Raw genomic sequence first — 9,673 nt, forward strand, 5'->3', positions numbered from 1 at the left:
GAGGGTGGAAGGGGGTACTGAGGTGGACTTGGGTACCAAGACACTTTTGGAATGATTTCCAAAAATAAAAGGTAAACTGGGTACCTCTATCTAAGATGATAGATAAAAGAAAACTGTGTAACCTGACCAACTCTTTGAGATAGAGTTTGGCATAGTCCTCGGTTGAATAAGAGGTATGGACTGGTAAAAAATAAGCTGATTTGGTCATCCTGTCTATGATAACCTAAATATAATCGTGCTGACGACGGGGATGAGGCAAACCTATCATAAAATCCATGTTCACTTTCTCCTACTTCCAAGTGGGAATACTGAATTCCTGCATGGACCCACTAGGTTTCTGGTGCTCAATCTTAACTTGCTGACATGTAGAGCACTTAGCCACAAACTCTGCAATATTTTTCTTTATCCCACTCCATCAATAGATCTCCCATAAATTGCGGTACATCTTAGTGGCCCCTGGATGAATAGAGTAACGCGCATCATGCACCTCTGTAATAATTCATTACCTTAAGTCATCTACACCAGGCAGACACAATCTACCCTGACAACGTAACACACCATCTCTCTCTTAGGAGAAATCCTCTACTTTCTAATATTTGACTGATTCTTTCAACTAAACTAGACTGGGATCTCTATCCTGCTTTTCTTTTACATCAAAAACTAGAGATGATTCTGTGCTACTCTGCACCCATACACTACCCTCTGCTGAGTCAACTAAGAGGACACCTAGTCGGGAAAGCTGATGGACTTCCTGAGCTAACTGCTTCTTACCATTCTCAACATGAGCTACACTACCTATGGACAATCTACTGAGAGCATTAGCCACTACATTGGCCTTGCCCAGATGATACAGAATAGTCATGTCATAATCCTTTAATAACTCTAACCACCGTCTCTGACACAGATTCAAATATTTCTGAGAGAACACATACTAAAGGCTTTTGTGAGCTGTGAATACATCCACATGCACCCCATACAAGTAATGCCTCTAAATCTTTAAGGCAAATACTACAGTTTCTAACTCAAGATGATGAGTAGGGCAATTCTTCTCATGGGATTTAAGTTGTCTGGAGACATAGGCTACAATATTACCTCTCTGCATGAGGACACAGCCCAAACCTAATCTGGATGTATCAAGTACACAACAAAACCATCTGAACTATCTGGTAGAGTCAAGACTGGGGCTGAGGTGAGTCGAGTTTTTAACTCCTGAAAACTCTTCTTGTAGGAATATGACCACTGAAACTTAACTTTCTTCTGATTCAATCTGGATATAGGGGATGCAATCGAAGAAAACCCTTCAACAAACCGATGATAATAGCCAACTAAACCTAAGAAACTCCTGATATCTGATGGAGAGATGGGTCTAGGCCAGTTTCTCACCGCCTCAATCTTTTGAGAATCAACTCTAATGCCATCACCAGAAATAATATAGCCAAGAAAAGCTACCGATCTTAGACAGAATTTATACTTACTGAATTTAGCAAACAACTGGTGAGCTTTAAGAGTCTGAAGTACTATTCTGAGGTAATCTTCATGATCATTTTCACTACGAGAATATACAAGAATGTCATCAATAAAGACTATGACGAACATGTCCAAGTACTGCTTGAACACTCAATTTATCAAGTCCATGAAGGCTACTGGGGCATTTATAAGACCGAAGGACATGACTTGAAATTTGAAGTGACAATACTAGGTTTTAGAAAGCTATTTTTGGAATGTCACATTCTCTGACCCTGAGATGATAATAGCCTGATCTGAGGTCTATCTTGGAAAAATAGCTAGCACCATAAAGTTAGTTAAACAAGTCGTCGATTCTAGAAAGTGGATATTTATTCTTGATTGTAACCTTGTTCAACAAACGGTAGTCAATACACATTCTATGAGAACCGTCTTTCTTACACACGAATAGGACTGGTGCACCTCACGGGGAGACGCTGGGTCTGATGAATCCCTTATCTAAGAGATCCTTCAACTGTTCTTTAAATTCTTTGAGTTCAGTTGGAGCCATTCTGTATGACAGAATAGATATAGACTAAGTATCTGGGAGAAGGTTTATTCCAAAGTCAATTTCCCTTTCGGGAGAAACTCTGGGGAGATCTTCAGGGAACACATCAGGAAATTTCCTTACTACTGAAACTGACTCAAGGGTTGGAGCTTTTAAGTTAGAGTTTTTGTCTTGCACAAGATGGTAAATACACCTCTTTGATATCATCTTTCTCGCTCTAAGGTACGAGATCAACTGACCCCTAAGAGTTGTAATACTACCTCTCCATTCAAGGACTGGTTCATTTGAGAACTAAAAATGAACTATTCTATTTCTACAGTCAACTGAGGCATAACATGAGTGGAGCCAATCTATGCCGAGAATAACGTCAAAATCCATCATCTCCAACTCCATGAGATCAACTGAGGTAACTTTTTGAGATATTATGATCGGACAGTTCTTGTATACCTGTCTGGCTACAATGGAAATACCTACTAGGGTAAACACTGAAAAGGGCTCTGCTAGAGTTTCGGTACTGATTCCAAACTTGATGGCTATTGATGGAGTTACAAAAGAAAGAGAAGCCCCAGGGTTTAGTAAAGCATAAACATATAAGTGAAAGACCTGCAATGTACCAGTAACTACGTCAGGAGAATTTTCCTGATCTTGGTGCGACTGGAGACATATAATCTGTTCAGATGCTGACCACTGGTAGCACTGAAAGTAGTACCCTGCCGAGACAGGCGACCGGATGGAACTGGCGACTGATGGGACTGGCCCTGTTGGCGCACATCCCTGCCTTTCTGAGAAACTACCTGACACTCCCAAATCCGATAGCCTAGCTTGCCATACTTAAAGCAGACATCACTACCTACTCTACACTCACCCTGATGATGTCTGCCATATTTTTGACATAGAAGATTGGTGAGAGCACTGCTAACACTGACCTGGGACTTAGAGCCTGGTGCACCATCCATATTGTCATTTTTGAATTTGGGTATTGGGGCACTGGCTGAAGAGGGTGTTGGGCCTGAAGACCTCTGATGAAACTGAGAACGGTTACCACCCTCTGACTTTGGCTAATTGAAGTTAAAACTACCTGTCCTAACCCTCTTGTTTTCTTTCCCCCTCTTCTTAATCTTCTAGTTCTATATTTGTTGAGTATGGACCATCAGCCTAGACAAGTCTATCTCACTAACAAACATTGCGGTCCTGCACTACTTAACCATACTATTAGATATGCCAGACTCAAACTTACTCATGTTGGACCTGTTATCAACTGCCACATGAGGAGCATACCTAGCTAACTGAGTAAACTTGAGGAAATACTCCCTCACGCTTATGCTGTCCTGCCTCAAGTTAATAAACTCTAACACTTTGGTATTTTTTTAACTCTAATGGAAAGAATCTATCCAAGAAAGTTGTGTCGAACTCTTCCCATTCTATTGGCCCTGCATCTATACCCTTATCAACCTTTCGCTGCTTAAACCAAGTATGTGCTACATCATATAATTGATATCCATCCAACTCGGCACTCTGACTAGACGTCACCCCCATAGCATCCGCTACCTTCTGAACCATATCTAAGAATTTCTGTGGATCCTCTTCAAACTTGGATCCCATGAAAGAAGAAAGATTCATCCAGGTGAAATCCCAAATTCTAGTCGCAGTAGTATTTGCCACTGGGTTAGCTGAAATAGTAGCTGGCCATTTATTTTGTGCTGCTATAGAATTGGTTAGAGTAGTGAACGCAACCCTGAATTTTGCGAAAGAAACATGCTTGTCCAAAGGATCTGCCGGGATGGGCTGAGGGGCTAGCTGATCTCTATTCTTCTTCCATTCTTCTTGGGAGGCATGTTTTGTAGACGAAAGGAGGAAACAGATTAGAATAAGAGTTTAACTTGAGCTCATGCTCAATTGCATGACATGAATACTGAAAGAAGGGAAACTTTTCCTAAATGTCTTGTAGCCTCTCGTCCATAAGTATGGCGCGCTACACACCCATGTACAAGACTCTACTTGATGCAACTTTCAGACTTTCTAGGACACTTTTAAACCTTAGGCTCTGATACCAAGTTTGTAATGACCTGAGACTACCCTCTAGTCATTACACGGTGCTTACGGTCCCGAGGGACCACAAGCTAACTCATGATTCGATACCCGCAGTAAACACTAAATAATATAATCATGAATATGGAATAACTGAATTGCCATAAGGTTTTAACAATAAAACTACTACTGAATTATGAATCTAGCATAATACTGAAATCTGAATAGCTAATTGTAGTGTCTGAAAAGCCTCTAAATTGAATACTGTGAGTTGATGGGACAGACCCCCAACTAACTCTACTAGCTACTGAGATAAAGATAGGAAGTAATATAATTTATCCTTGGATGATGACGACTCACCAGTGCTACAGTATTGCTGATGATTTGAGGGACTAAGTGCGATCCGAGAACTGAGCATTAGCAATTATGATATAATACATCATAATACAAAGAAAGGTATATGATCAGTACTTTGAATGTACTGGTATACTAAATGAGGTAGGCTAATATGCATGGTTTCATGAACAAAGCTAATAATTAACTGAATATGCATGTAAAACATAGAGTACTGAGTAGAAAACATGAAATCTGTAGATACTAAAAATATGGAGAATCTGTAAATATCGAGTATGCATGATAGTCTATAAATACTTAATATATGTGAAAAATTGTAGACACTGGGAATGCATGACCAAGCATATAACATGGACTGAGTAAAATTTGTAAACTGAAACACTAAAAAATACTGATATCTGTATGGTTTGGTCAAGCAACTCTAAGACTGCATAACTGAACTGAGACTGTAACTGAGACTATATCTGAGACTATGAGAGGTATCATCTAACCGACATTCCCCAATTTGAGCTAATCGGGGTCCAATATGTAACCCTTGTTGGAAAGATGTTAATACGTGCCACGGGTACTAACGATAGTTATGTGGATCCACTAAACTGATATAATGTCCAAAGGACTAAGGGTGTCAAGCCTGAATTGATGGATGACCCCTGTGAGATAGCCAAGCCTAATCTGACGGGTGACTTCTCATATCCTACGCTGGCTACGTAGTTCTGGAGTTTAGGGACTGGTACTAGTGACTCTGCTTATCTAATGGGAAAGTCGCCATCCCTACACTCACTCGGTGCTAAATCCTACTCCCAATTAAAGACTCTAAAATACTAGACTGTTCTGATAATGCTCATAATATAATCTGAAGTTATTCTGAAGAAACTGAAACTAGACTAAGTAAACAACTATGGTTTTCGGGTATTCAATACCCCCAAAACTCAAAACAATAATAGTAAAATGACACTAAAACTTGGGGATCAAAACATGAATGCTCTTATTAAATTACTCACTTTTTGTAGGCATTTTATCAAACACTTGTAGTTCATGGTTTAAAACAATCATAGGAATGTCATGGATATTGTAGGAATAGCATAAATTCATCCTAATAGCATTAATTCATGGTTTAATTCAATAGCAAAAATGTTAAAACATGGAGGATTGAATAATAACAATAATTTCATGGTAACATGGTACAAAATCAATAGTACATGGAAATTCATGGATGAAATCATAATTTAAAATCAAATAACTTGAAAAGATCAAAACTTAAAATTTCAATAGGTTACTTGGACTCCACAGGTGGAAGAAATCCATGGATGAACATCTAACATACCTAGGATAGTGAATTTCCTGAGGTTTTTGGTGAGTTCTTGGAGATTGATCTTGAATTTGAGAGCTAGGGTTTCTTGTTCTTGGAAAAAGAGGATCTTTAATTTGAGAGGAATTGAATAATGAATGATTATTTAGGTCAATTGGGCTAAATTTTATATTTTAGGATGATTTTAGGGTTAGAAAAAAAACCTAAATACCCTTAAATGGATTTAAATTGTAAGCTGAAAACTGACCACCCCAATTTTTGGTCTTGGCGCAATGCGCCACTATCGCCCCTAGCCACTAGAAATGGACAATTGGGACCTGGACAAACACCAGAATGCGGAGCTATTATGTTAATCCTTTGAAATGCCAATTTGGCCACCTCCACGATGTGTCAACATCGTGGAGGCCCACTGGAAATTGACAATAGGGAAATTGGCCTTCTCCGCAACGTGCCATGATTGTGGAGTCACACTGGAAATTAACAATTGTTATTTGGGCTTCGTACGCGACGCGCTAAGGGTTAAAATGACGGTGTTTAATGACTGAAACTTTAAAATCGCCATAACTTCTTACCCGGTTATCGAATTTAGGTGAATTATATATCGTTGTAAAACTAATTGAATTTCCTACACAATGGCAGGATCTAAACTAAAAAATGATGAGTGTTTCAAAATTTTTATTTATGAATACTCATGCACTGGAACTTAGATTATGCTAGGAAAATATGGGGTGTTACAACAAATGCCCCCTACTTTAAGGTTTGTCGAAGTGTAGACTTGGTGATGAGTCTTAAAGTACCCATTGAGCTTTCATCTTTATACGACTATAGATTTTAGATTTGATTTATGAGAGAAAAGATAAAGGGCAGATTTGGTCCCGCAGTGCTGTAATGCCCCGGATTCTGAACCCCGGACGCTACTCGGTGCTTATGATCCTGAAGAACCACAAGCTAACCCTTTTCTAGTAACTATTACTGAGCACTACATAATATACTGTAAAAATGCGGAAAACAACTGGCGGATACTTGACATAAGGTTCAAAACTAAAATACAACTAAATAAAGTATCAAAAATACTAAAGCAACTGTCTGAACATCTAGTCTGAAATGCCTCTAAACTGTCTAAACTATGGAGTTGATGGAACAATCTTCCAACTAACTCCGTCTACTGAAATATTGAATCTAATGCCATACTAAAATAAGAGAATATCCTTGAATGATGAGGACCCACTGCTAAGTCTACTGCTGCTGACTAAATCTGAATTACTAAGGATGCTCTGGAGCTCGTGTTTCTAAAGCTATGGTATAAAATACCATAGTGTAAGAGAAAAGTATGCATCAGTATGTGAGAATGTACTGGTATGCTAGATGAGGTAAGGCTAAATACAAGGGCTTATATGCATGAACTAAAGCTGATTGAATAACATGAGTATACTAAATGATGAAGACATGCATGAACGCATAAACTATAGCTAAAGTCATAGTAACACTGAATACTGAGTTCAAACAACTGGATTATTGGTAATTGGGTTTACTGATGACTGCTATCTGAATTTACTGATGCTGAATTCTGAATACTAATTCACTGACATCTGATTTTACTAACACTGGGATACTAAATAACTGAGTCTGTTGATATTGATATTTGAGTTTTTTTTATACTAATTGACTGTATCTGAGATCAATCCTATCTAGAGGGTGATCTCTGAATCTACTGATATTGATAATGATTTACTGTGTTGAAGATCAGTCTTATCTAGTGGCTGATCTCTGAATTTTATAGAACTATCTAAGTTCCTTACTATGCTGAGTGACTGTATCTGACAGTCTTGAGTCTGTATAACTGAAATGAGTTCTATCACTGAGACTTAATCTGAAACTGAGACTGTGGGAAGTAGTTATCTAATCGACATACCTCAAATCTGAACTAGTAGGGTCCAACCTGTAACCCCAGCTGGAAAGGTGTCAGTACCGTGCCACAGGTAAAGACAACTGCTATGGAGTCAACTCTAATCTAGCGGATGACTCTTGAGATCAGTCCTGCACTAACGGCTGATCCTTGAGTATGTCAGTCCTATTTAACGGGTGACATCTCATACCTAAGCTGGCTACGTAGTTTTGGAACTTAGGGATTGCTCCTAGGGATCTCAATTCTATCTAGTGGGGTGAGCCCCCATCTCTAGGCTCTCTTGGTGCTGAATCCTACTCTCAACTGAAAGACACTGAACTGATTCTTAGACTGAACTGTTACTGATCGTACTGGTTGACTGAACTGGACTGAGGTTACTAAGTTTTTCCAAGTTCTGTAACTGACTGAGTCCTAATGATTATGGCACGATTGAGATTATCTTGAAAACTGACTCGGCTCTAGGCACACAGCTAAATTGTCGGGTACAAATATCCCTAGGACTCGATATCATGTAAATAATAAGACATGAAAATTCTTGAATAGCATACAATAGTCTATCATTCACCATACAATCAATAAGACATCTCTTCGAGCACTTGAAAATCATAAACTTGTACATGCATAGGAATGCACACTAAGATCTCATAATTCATCCAATAAGGAATACACATGAATAGGAATCCATGTAACATAGCATAATTCATTCACTAAGTCCTTTCAAAAAACACTAGGTCTGCATTAACTTATAAATAATTGGGGATTTCATACTAACATGCTATAATGACTCTATTTTCTTCACATAGGCATTTTATCGAACATATATGGAGCATGCTTTGGTTATACAACAAATTCTACATGCAACAAATGCAACTTGAAGGGGTTTTATCATGAGTATCACATAAATATCACATACTAAGATCAAAGCTTGGGACTTTGTAATCACAACATGAATTAAAACTCAACAACAACAAGAACTTTAATTTCAATTCAAATGAATCATGAAAAACTTAAATATATATAATCTTTGAATTTAGAAAAGGATTCTTGAACTTCTTGGGTGGAAGGGACCCAAGAATCAACACCTAACATACCTTAGTTCTTGATTTTACGAAGATTGACGGAGAAATTTTCTTGAATTTGGTCCTCAATTGAAAACCCTAACTTGTTCTTGAGAGAAATTGTGATAAAGCACTATGTTTTGGGTTTAATAAGGCTGAATTTTGTGTTTATATAGGGGTAGGAAATTAACCGTTTTGCCCTTGAAAGCACGGAGGTGGAATGCTGAAATATTTAGGCCAGAGGAGTACCCAGAGCAGTGCTATGCCTAGCCCGGGGGATTATACTTGGCGGCGCCCTGCCTATCCTGGGGGACTAGCCAGGGCGGCGCGGGTTAATCGCCCCGAGCTACTGTGTTGGGCAACCAAACATGCCCTTACACTATCCGAAAAATTCTAAAACTCACCCAAAATGTACTATTGACTTGCCCCATCATGAATCAACTTAAAAATCGGCAAACGGAGGTCGGAAAGGTCACGGAATAAATTATCAAAGTTCGAAGACTTATGAAATGAAAAAGTTCCAACACTTACTCAAATTTTCTTAGTGTGAAGCTTCTCTTAGCATGCTTTAAAGAGCTCTAACGACTAAGAAAATTTTTGGGGTATTATAAGTGCGTGCCATAATTTATTGGACAATAAAAATTTAAGATCGAAAAATAAGTAATTGGGGCAAGAAAAATATTGCAACAATCATTTTATTGATTTCAATATGTGAGTGTTACAATCTCTATGAATTTCCGGATTTGCCTTTCAAATATAAATTCAAGGGCTTCGAGCTTGATCTTGATTTATTGATTTGATGGATTTGATCTTGACTTGTGCTTGAATTCAAGGGCTTTGGAGGTTGTTCTTAAATCTTGCAGTCTTGATCTTGAATCTTGATAAACTGGATTTGAATGCTTAAGCTTTGTAGAGAAATTTCATCGTTTGATCCACGAGCTTTCTCTTGCTTCTTGTTAGGGTTGTTCGTCCCTTTTCTGAATTATGAGACTCCTATTTATAGTTGT

This window comes from Capsicum annuum, chromosome 5 (genome assembly GCF_002878395.1).
Source record: "Capsicum annuum cultivar UCD-10X-F1 chromosome 5, UCD10Xv1.1, whole genome shotgun sequence".
In the NCBI taxonomy this organism is placed as follows: domain Eukaryota; kingdom Viridiplantae; phylum Streptophyta; class Magnoliopsida; order Solanales; family Solanaceae; genus Capsicum; species Capsicum annuum.